The sequence below is a fragment of the Squalius cephalus genome, assembly GCF_949319135.1.
Source record: "Squalius cephalus genome assembly, chromosome: 10".
Classification (NCBI taxonomy): domain Eukaryota; kingdom Metazoa; phylum Chordata; class Actinopteri; order Cypriniformes; family Leuciscidae; genus Squalius; species Squalius cephalus.
Window position 1 is genome coordinate 19,564,797 of NC_137131.1, and position 11,951 is coordinate 19,576,747.

The 11,951-nt window shown below is 36.2% G+C and overlaps 1 protein-coding gene across 1 annotated transcript in view; it reads right to left on the reverse strand.

Moving 5' to 3' along the window:
• tgfbr3 (transforming growth factor, beta receptor III) overlaps positions 1-5,039 on the reverse strand; it is a 115,587-nt gene extending 110,548 nt beyond the window's left edge. The window contains exon 1 of the mRNA XM_079883193.1: positions 4,829-5,039. The gene's annotated coding sequence lies outside the window, so the exon portion shown is untranslated. The remainder of the gene's footprint in view (positions 1-4,828) is intronic.
• Positions 5,040-11,951: the final 6,912 nt, after the last annotated feature.

The following is an 11,951-nucleotide window of genomic DNA, read 5'->3' on the forward strand; positions in this document are numbered from 1 at the left end:
AGTCATTAGCAAATTCAAGGCAGCAGACCCCAGACTGAACATAATAAGTAGCTACTCCACACTATTACTGTGTAGGTGGAGTGTCGAACACCATATGGTTTAATACGCAGCCCCGGTCTGAACTCAAAGAGCCACTTCTCTCTGGAGGAAGAAGCGTGCCTTAAAGCTATATCCATATTCAGTTCAAAATGAGACACTGACTTAATGAAAGATACAGATCATTCACAATCAACTAATTAGTTTTGATCATATTTGGTTTCTTGAGCAAACGTATATTCTGTATAAAATAAAGGGCAAACTGTTCCCATGCCAATCTATTCAATGTCAAAAGCTATGCTTTAAAGAGCAAAAAAAATGGTTTGTTGAATGCATTTTTCTTTCCTTTGTTAATGTATTTCCTACTGAAACAATAAGTTGGGATGACACATTTCAAATGGCTTCCTTCTTTTTTTAAGTTTCCAATAGACTTAGAGATAGTTCACCAACAAAATTAAATTTCTCATGTTTTGTTCCATACAAGTTTGTAATGAAATGGTTCCTCATGGTTTTTAACATGATAGGCTATTTTCTACAAGTGGTATTAGGTGGGAAATGCTCATTCAATACTCGGTTCCAAAATGGGCTTTTCACAACGACACCATAGAAGAAACATTCTGGGTTCCCCAAAGAACCTTTCATTGAACAGTTCTTACGCAGACAATTTTTCTCCAAGTGTAAAGAACATTTTAATAATCCAAAGAACCTTTTTCCACTACAAGGAATGTTTTCTGCAATGGAAAGGTTCCATGGATGTTAAAGTTACTTCATGGAATCATATATGCCGATAAAGAACATTAAAGGGTTAGTTCACCCAAAAATGAAAATTCTGTCAGTAATTACTCACCTTCATGTTGTTCCAACCCCGTAAGACTTTCGTTCATCTTCAGAACACAAATTAAGATATTTTTGATGAAATCTGGAGCTGTCTCATAGGCTGCTAGGTAATCGATATCTGCCATCCCAGAAAAGTTAGTAAAGACATTGTTAAAATAGTCCAAGTTATTACAATGGCTCAACCTTCAGTTTATCAAGCGACGAGAATACTTTTTGTGCGCAAAAAAAAAAAAAAATGACGACTTCATTCAACTATTCATTTTCTTCTGTGTGGGCCTCTGAGTGAGTTCACATAGTGTAACAGCGCAGCGCTTCTGGGTTGTACGTCAGAACGTAGGCTCACTATTGGCCAGCATCACACACATGACCAGCGTCGGCCAATAATGAGCCTACGTTCTCCCAGAAGAGCTGCGCTGTTACACTACGTGAACTCACTCAGAGGTCTAACTCACTCATTATTTTTGTTTGTTTTGGCGCACAAAAAGTATTCTCGTCACTTGATAAACTGAAGGTTGAGCCATTGTAATCACTTGGACTATTTTAACAATGTCTTTACTAACTTTTCTGGGATGGCAGATATCGATTACCTAGCAGCCTATGAAGGAGTGAGCCAGCTCTCAGATTTCATAAAAAAATATCTTAATTTGTGTTCCGAAGATGAACAAAAGTCTTACGGGGTGGGAACAACATGAAGGTGAGTAATTACTGACAACATTTTCATTTTTGGGTGAACTAACCCTTTAAGCTTAAGAGTGTAAAGACAGATTTGCATTCACCCTTCCAAACAAAGTGATTTATGAATATCTATGATCCATTTTCTTCAAAGAAAAGACTGTTTTATATTTGTAATTTCCAATCTTTAAAAGTACACAGGTTTACAGACAACGTCAAAGCTACCAGACATGGACTAAAAGTCATAAAACTGATTTTTATTTCACGAGGTCTTTACGGTATGTTTGACCATGTCCTTCTGAAAAGCATCTCAGCATGAGAGGATAGACCAGAATACATCATGACCTCTAGAGAATAACACCACAACTATTTCCAGCCATGTATAAATAAAACATAACTCGCTCCAGCCTACATTGTTCAAACTAAGAAACATGGCATGAGTTTCTGAAAATGTGGGTACCTGAGTGTGAGTGCATCATATAGGGGCACTTTGGTAGTGGAGGCCTCCCGAAAGCTATAATGATGTCCAACACGGGCCTCTTGGCTGCCTGCTAATGAATCCTATTTGGATTAAGTCATCCAGCCTAAACAGAGTGTGGTTTCCCGTTTGCGTAAGTCAACGGTGACGGGAGCCTCTTTGACATGTTTATAATGGAAGATGTGCTCGTCGGCCCAAATGGATCCACTCCGTGTTGGCTGTGAGCGTAGCCACGTGTCAAACAGTGACACACTAGGGACATGAAGTGGCCAGCTGCACTAAAACAAAACCACAACCTCCAACAGTGATACAAATTGATCAATCTAATCGGCTCACTGGGCCAACTGCACATCTTTAGCAACGAACACATTCATTCACACAGCATGCACAAACACACACTGAATCACACCTCAGGGCGGCCACTAACACCACGGAGCGGGAGCACACACTTATGTGGAACATCTGCAGATCTGCGTATATGTAACCTCTATTTGTGAGTCACATCAGAGCATGCAAAAGTGACACACACACACTTGCACCAACATGCATTTTTACTCATACGCCTCTAGTTATGAATCACTGGCTCTACTCGCGAACGGCAATGTGACAAAGACAGAGAAGAAAAAGTTGTGCAAATGCATCATCTCTTGTTAATCTACTCAGCTATGTGCAGTGAATTTAGTTCCCTCCAAAAAGCACTGAACTTTCTCTGTCTCCCTCTATCTTTGAGACTAGAAAGTAATAAGTTGAGAGTGAGTGATCTCGAAACCCTGAGGACCCGAATCAACATGTCACAGGGGTCTTGAATCAGATAACAGTCACAGGTATGTTGTCCTCATGAAACCACCTTCACTCGTCTACACCTCATCTCCACTACAAAAATCACTATATGAACAGTCTTAAAGTACTTTCAAGAGCTCTGATTAGCCTTTCCCAAGGAACTCACTGCCCAGAAACCCTCGGTATCTCACGCAAGACACTTGCAGAGATCATCTAATGTCTGACAGGATCAAAGCCTGACCGGGACCCAGAACAAATCCTCCTGAGGAGATCAGCCACGCACCAATAATGAAAGTGACTTACAGCGAACGGACTCAACTAAAGATATTACTTTTATAAATTTGTAACTAGTAAACACGAATAGGTTATGGATTAGCTTATAAAATATTAAATTAAGACACTTTGCCAAACTGATAAGGTGAAAACTGTCTCTCTGGTAAACAAACACAGAAGCTTAACAACAAGGACGTCCATTGTTTCATGGTTAGAAAATGTGTAATACTAGTTTAATAAATACTATTGTTTAATAAATACTAATGCAAATAATATTATAATATTAATATAATACTATATTAATAAACAAATTTATGATAACACAAAGATAGATAGATAGATAGATAGATAGATAGATAGATAGATAGATAGATAGATAGATAGATAGATAGATAGATAGATAGATAGATAGATAGATAGATCTGTCTAATTTATCAAGCTTCAACCAAGTGACAAATTAATGTGATCTAATCATAAGTCAAGACACATTTATTTATATAGCATTTGATACAAAACAGATTATCTTAAAGCAGCTTCGGAGTAATAAGCAGGTCGGAGTAATAAACAGGAATATAAAAGAATCAATAATGCAAACTTCATCAAATATGAGACTAATTCAAATTCTGCTGTAAAGCACCTCTACAAAGGCTTGATTTGTTGCACGTTATTAGACGTCATGACCAAAATATAAGGGAAGCGGTTTGTCCTCCCTATTAAAAGTTGACATACAAACTAACTTTAGGTGCATTTTGTTATTTGCATTGTTTTATTTGTTGTCTACGACTGCAACCCAGTCAGAACACATTTTAGTCTGCAGTTATGAACCACTAGTCTGGAATTCTACATCTGCTGAAAATGATCAACAATGTAAGAACTTCTCTGCTGTTCATTTTGCTGAAAAACTGCATCTATAGAAGACAATCACCATGCACACAACCAAATGATGACACAAGAAAGACATCATATTTATGAGTATTTCCTGCTGTTTAAGTATCACTTATAGTCTCAAGCTCAGTGACAGAAATCCAAGAAAGGTATACCTTGAAGTTTTGTGATGTTTTACATAATACCATTCCCAATTGTGTAATATACTCACAGGCCTGCTTGAGGATTTCACAATACCTGCAACTAGTAAATGGAAGAGGCTTTTGTCTTTACATGCACTGAAAAAGATTCATGTCATGACTGTACCTCCAGTGTTATGTGAACTATGTACATTAATTTGATTAAATGAAATTCCTGTGCAGGGCAGTCCACTCACCCTGAAAAAGAGTCAGGCTTGAAGTTAATGGAAAAAAAAGTTTTTCTGTGTTGGACAGCACATAGTAGTTCAGCTGTCAGATGGCACCACATGCACCTCAAGCTTCACAGCTCATCCTGACCACATCACAACATCTGCAGAGCTCGTGCAGACTTACAAAACTCTTTAGAGTTCAGTTTGTTCGTTTTTTTAAACACATTTTACAATCACATTGAATTCTAATGGGCTTTAAATATTGCACTTGACTCGTCACTTTGCATAGAAGACAACAACTTCATAGATTATAGTAGAAGAGTTCTGGTTTTGTCTCGTCGCGAGACTCAGACTCAACATGCTGCTCTGAAACGTGCATGCGCGTCTATGGAATGAACATGCGACTGTAAACATGCTATAAAACAACATTTTTACAAGGACCCTAAACTGGTCTTCCAATAATACTACTAAAATGTACACGTCAAAACTACAGCAACGATAGAAACAAAGTGACATACCAGCGAATCTTCAGTAATGCGCAGGAAAACTTTCTTAGGGAGTTCACGGTAACGTTTCCTTCGGCTGATAGTAAAAGGACCTGCGCAAAATCTTCTGTCAGGATAGTGATGAACCGTGCGACAAACACCACGATTTTCGGGATGACAAAGCCTGTGACAGATCTCAAAAAGTTTTAAATACCTCTCCCGCTTTCTGTGTCTCTGTGTGTGTTTCAGTGGGAGGGGCCAGTAGGAGGAGGCTGCGATTCACATCTATCAGTAAGAAACTGAGGATGAAGTGAGCTTGAAAAACCATCAACTTCCGCAGCCATGATGACATGTGAGTTTACTTAAATTAGAATAATAATAATACTACATATTGTTACCAATAATAATAAAAAAATACATGTTGTTATTGTTATTATTATAATTATTATTGTTATTATTATTGCTATATGAAATTATAGGGTAGTTGACAGTATTTAAAAAAGATCCATGTATTTTTTACATTTTTAAAATATACATTTTTTAATATTTCCTATATTAGCACTTTAATTACTTAATTTTTACACATAGCATATTCCATGAAGTCTCTCAATTAAAAATGAGGTCATAAAAATGATAATAAAGCTTAGTGTTAGAACAACGCTGTTTAAATTAGTTTGAAATGGAGTGTAATATCTCACAACTTGCTGGCTCCCACCTAGCATCTGCACTAACAAGCTTTTACCTATTTTACACTTAGGGCTATAACGCTGAAAATGTCTCTTTTTATTATGTGGAGGTGTCAGACTGTAAGGCTGCATATTAATCTACATAGTAATACTTCCACATTAGGCTACTTTATACAGTAGCTATTAAAACCGAAAGAGGCAAACTCACGTTCTTCCAAGCTTTTGTGTTAAAGGCGCAATAGGTGATTCTTTACAGAAACATTTTTGTTATGCTGGTTGAAAGTCTCCTCCTATCTTGATAGCAATCACTATGTTAAGCGGTCTAAATATATTTTTAGAAATATATCGTCTGTGGATGGCTTATGGCCATAAAATGTTCGTTCAATCATTGCATTCGGTCCAAATGAAATGAAAGCATGCGTTCCCCATCAGTCAACATGTATTTGCATAGCACTGAATAGCCTGTTCACGCAGACATCATACGTCATCAGCGAGTTTCACGTACGCTGTGCAGACAGAGCGAGAATGGCAGGCGTTCATTATTGTAGTACTGTTACTCACTGTACTGTTAAGTTTTCTCACCGGGAATTATACATAATGTAATCCAATAACGTTGTCTCTGGTCACCTCGATTTGCAGGGAGGGTGGGATCATATGCTTTCAATGCTAGTGGGCTAAAGTTAGCATTTCCCAGATCACCTATTGCACCTTTAATCATAGCAATATTTCCAAGATTCTCCATTCAGGAGCCATTTAGAAATGGATTTTGCACTCCACACAAATTGGTTTTACACTTTAGCCTACTGTACATTATAAAATAAATACATTTTAATAATAATTAAAGGGGGGGTACAATGGTGTTTTATGTATTCAGAGTTGTTTACAGTGTTAAAGAGATGGATTCTCATGCTTAACATGGCCAAAGTTTTTAAAAAATATTTTGGACGAATAACGGAGAATTTCTGTGCCGAAAATCTTACTTCCGGGTTGGTACAAGTTTCGGCTGGTTTTTTTTCGACCGTGGATCTAATGACGTAGACCAGAGTGGAACTCCTTATATGAGCATTTCTCCCGGAAAAGCTCGCCCGCGCACACGTCGACCAGAGGAGAGCGAGACCGCGCACATCAACGCGCTTCAACAGGAAATCATCGGCAGCGCTGCATAGTGTCTCCAAAGTGTGTTTTTGGATGTGAGGGAAAGCTTACCATGTTCAGCTTCCCAAAGAACCCAGCGTTAGGAACAGTGGATGCAACGATGAATGTTTTATAAACAAAGCCCAGATCGACGGATTCTCTCTATGGCTCTGGCTTCGCCCACACGGCCCGCCTCCAGACGCTCGTTTTTTTCCGGAAAGACTCGGTACAGCTTATCTTTCTTTTATAAATATAATAAAACTAAAGACTTTTTGGAGATATGAAGGATGCAATACTACTCTATAGGTACTCAAGATTAACAGGAGATTGAGTGAAAATGAGCATTTCACCCCCCCTTTAAAAACAAAGTTAAATGCCCATGTGGTGTAAATAAAATATGCACTTGCCTTAATAACATGAACAAGCAACATTTGAAAAGTTATTGTGCATTCAAAAAGTTTATTTATTCATATTTGAATGCATTTTTGTTCTGTTGAGCAATGTTTTACAATTTGATTAACACTATTATAAGGTTATTATATTATTATTTCTACTTTATTCATTTGAAAGCCCTATATCCATGTGTGAGATGTTTCACTTCATATCTCATTTAAATAGGACTATTTCCCGTGTAAGAGTTTGAGCTATAGCCAGCGATTTAAGTTTCTGCTGGTGGGTGCCACACTCCATCCCAGTCCCCTGCTCTCCTTGCGATGGTGCGCTTAAATAATTCATTACACAAAAGTTATGTGTGTCTCGCGAAGAGGAAAAACATGGACTACCAACGTAGTCAAAGAGGTCTAGGATCAGTTTTCTCTGAAATAATAGCATTTTGGTGAAAAAGATTTAGCAAACTATCCAGTGCCTATCTGTGTTTGCACTCTAAAGAGTGTCAAAGGTTTCTAAATGCTGGGTTGTTTTAACCCAATTTTGGGTCAATACACTGATAAAAATGATTTTGTGGTGAAGTAAATACTACATAAAAAAAAAAAATCAAGTTTACATGAAAAAGTGAGTTCAGGCATAAATAAAAAAACCTAAGTAAATTCTATATTAGTGCTCAATTCAAGCGTGTAGAAATGAAAGCGTAAATATCAGCATTATAAAATTAAGTAAAATTACTTAACTTTTCTGATACTGGTGTTTTGATACCTTGAATAATTAATGAGGTTGATTTTTCACTGTTTTCCAGCTGTATTTACACTGTTTCATCATTGCTTTTGTTGTTAGGATTAGTAACGTGCCATTTTGTGACATTTGGAGTTCATTTTCCACTCAAAATGACACATTCAAACACAAAAACGATCCATCAAATGTTACCGTCATTGTGTATTGTCTATTGAGTTCTCTGCGTTCACATACTACGTGACTCTTTATTGTTGAATATCTATTGTATTAATTACTTTGATGTTTCTAAGTAAAGATTATACTTTAAAAGTGTGGTTTAATTCAATGTTATTATATTTCATATTGCAAAGGAAACTCCAACTAAATAGATTTTACTCAACCTTTTACTAGCCAAGTTAAAATGACTTATATCCTTTGTTTCTTTCATTAACTTAAGTAGAGTTTACTTAAAAACATGTGTGCAAAAACTTGGCAAAGAAAAAATAAGTACATTTTACGTACATTTTTATTTCTTTTTTTCAGTGTATGACAAACCCAGCTGTTGGGTTACATTTTTAAATTGCATTTTTAATCCAACGTTTGGGTTTGTTCATATTTGACCCAAAATTGGGTTAAATAACCCAGCATTTTTTAGAGTGTATTTACAAAGTGTTTTGCAGTATTGAGCAATGAAGCCAATAGATTACCAACCAAACTAAAGCACAAATGATTTCCATTAGTGTTGTCGTGTTGTCTCGCTGATACCTGATGATTTTGGAGTTAATTACAAAAAAATGCAATTTATCATAGTGCAAACATAAAGCAAAACTTTTGGGTCAGGTTGTTATTTTGTAACTATAAACATAACGGTACCCAATGTGAGATCCACCAATCACAGACGTTCTTGAATCTCGATTTTTTGATTGGATAAAGTGATTGAATTTCATTAATTTCCATGAGTGCTTGAGCCCCCGTCTATGAGTTTGACCTCAGCCATAAACTAATCTAAGGTAAAGTGATGTAAATGTCATCTACACCAAGCACTATCGATTAGATAGTGTCAATACATCTCATTAGTATGTTCCACAACCCTCAAAATTATCTATACATATTTTCAAAAATGTATAGAATTAACTAAAATAATTCTGAAACAACTCTGCCTTATGTTCATACACTCAGATTTTTTTTTTTACAAAAGCTATCAATGAGATGGTACCCTTTCTAATTTGAACCATTTAGGTACTAATACACTTTCGCAACTAATATGCAATAGGATTAAATACAAAGTTTTTGCCCCAATGACAGCTTTTTGTACATTTTTTTGTATAAATTCAGATCAGAATTTAGCTGATATGCAGCAATTCAAGACTTTATGAAAAAGGCTGTTTCATGAATTAAGATGAAATTCTGAGTGAAATTCTAACTAATATCTTTCACCAGACCTTTTTTTTTTTTTTTTTTTGGTTTCTCTGATATAGATATAGAACTAAATCAGATCTTCCGCAGTAGTGAGCATGTGTTTTATCTTATCTTACATGATTTAGTGATAGCAGTATCTGTCATTGCCAACTGATTTGATTCAAGGCAAAGAACATGCTGTCCTGACTTAGACTGGCCTTTCCTTATGGACTAACACCTCTTTCTGGACCAAAAGCTGCCTTTAGTTTACTAAAGAGTTGTTGATTGTGGGATTAACTAAGCCACTGACAATCAACAATTAACTGCAATAAAAGAAGAATTGTATTGTTCTGTTCTTTTCAATTTACAATTGCATTTGGTCAGCTGCATATAGTTTTAAACATGAACAAAGGAAAAATGCAAGATCCTTTGCATGGTTGTCTGTGAGTTAAACTCCTGTACAGATGTATATTTGTGTGTATTTGTATTTGCAGGATATTTCTGTTTACTTTTTATTTATTTTATTTATTTATTTTGCCTCTGCCTCCTCCCCTGGCTTGTTTTCCCGAACAAACAGACTTTTGCTGTCTGACTGAAATGTTCCGCTCCGCTCTAAAGGAAATGGAAATGCATTACCATTGCTTACAGTGTAAATGTCAGAGTCGTGATTTGCCACTAATGAGACAGCACCCTTGCAAGATTGAAAACTTTGATTTGGAGCTTCTTGCTGTCTTGAAAACAGTGATATGCTGCTTTTGAGTGTCAATGAAGATGTACTCAGAAGCTTCATGTCATTTTTCACTTCTCATGCATATGTATGCCTTAGAACCAGGCCTACTCAAAGCATCCGCACAGACGGGGAGAGAGACGTGACAAAATCTAGTCCTGAACATGAATCTCTGCCCTAATTCTTTGATTTCCTTTGTTTTGCTTGTATATGTGATCTTTGTCAAACCCTTTGCATTAAATTGTTCTTTAAAAAATGAAAAGAAAATAAGAAAACCATCTGTAGATTTTGTTTTTAACGCAATACAACCAATGCATTGTAAAGCCTATGACAATGCACTGGTTGTATTGCATTTAAAAATGGAATGGCTCACCACATCTTCTACATACTGTAATAGCTGCAAAGACACATATATCCCTTCTCCCGTCTTGGTCATGGCCTGATCTCTCTCAATCTTTAGTTGTGAAAGTGCTTTCATGTATAACACTTTCTCATGTATGAGAAGTGACCCATGAGGAATGTCCGGTGCTGAACTCTTGACCTTGGAGCCACATGGTATGATGAAGCCTTTCATCTGAAGTATGAGCAAATACAGGGGATGTTTATGTATAGTTACTTCAGATTCCCTTAAAGTTTTCTTAAAGACAAAAATGAGAATAAAAAACAAACATGAATCAACACATATGACATAAGTTATATAGCTCTCACTATTTATAAAAGCAAAGATAAACAGAGGACAGCGTTCACCCAAGGTTTTTTTTTGTTTTGTTTTTTACCTTTTGGTAAATGTGTCATTAGCCTATATGTAAGCTTATGCAGCACTGCAAGCTAGAAAACATAATGGAAGTTTTTTTTTTTATCCAAAATAAGTCATTTGCTGCCCTCTTGTGGAAGGATTATTTTGAATCATGTTTTTAATTTAGTGAAATAAAAGGATAGTTCATCCAAAAGGAAAATTTTGTCATCACTTTCTCACTCCCAAGTCGTTCCAATCAAATCCTTATGATTTTTCTTTCTTTTTTGAAATACAATAATGTTCTCAGTCACCAAATGCATTTACTTTTATAAAAGATGCAATGAAAGTGAATAGTGACCGAGGCTGTCATTCTATACCTAACAAAAGTCTTCTCTTAGAAGGAAAACGGTTTGCAGCAACATGAGGGGTACACATTTTCATTTTTGGGCAAACTTATATTTAAAACAATTAATAAAATATATTCAGAGCTGCACTTCAATTACGATATGTTGACAAAAATGTATAATTTAGAGAATGTAGGCAACACATTGTTTAAATAATATGCTTCCCAGCACTATCATGCACGTAATTTAAACTAAACTTTCAACCACCAACCTAAATGAAACATTTTTCCTACAATGACACAATTCGCGTAGGCCTATATCTCTCCAATCATAATTATTTGTATGCATGCGTATTGCGTAATTTGCGGGTGGGACATGTCCCCACCACTTTTTCCCAGAGTCGACATGGTCCCCATCATTTTTTGAAACACCTCGCGATTTTTGAATCTTCGTTCCGGTGAAATCACAAACCCTGTTCTTGATATAAAATCACTAAAGACATCTTTGGTTTTAAATGAGAAAAAAATAATAAACAAGAGGACAGATTAGAACACGGACCTCGCACGCTTAACAAAAATTCTGCTACCAGTCCATATGACAAACATGAGTGCGGATCAACATATTTATTGACTATAGGCTACTCTTGATTAAAGTAGCCAGATGTAAGGAGCATTAAACTAGCGCATTAAACATAAGTTCTGTAAATGAAACTGTTGGCATAGCCTACTGTTGTTTTCAGGACATCGTAATGTTGTGTTTGTGCATTTATTTCCCCCCTCACACACACTCCTGTCCCATCCAGTTAAAAAAAATAATAATAATAATTATGCCACTGGTATAATGTACGGAGATTATCTTGCTCCAAGTTTTGTGGCATTTAAATAAGATTAACAAAACTTTATGTACGATCGTTAAAACAGCAGAAAAGGGAAAAAAACTTAACACTTGATAATGTCTGATTATTATTACACAAAAGACAAGGACAGCGTCAATTGAGAAGCCAATCGCTGTCAAGAAAGTACGC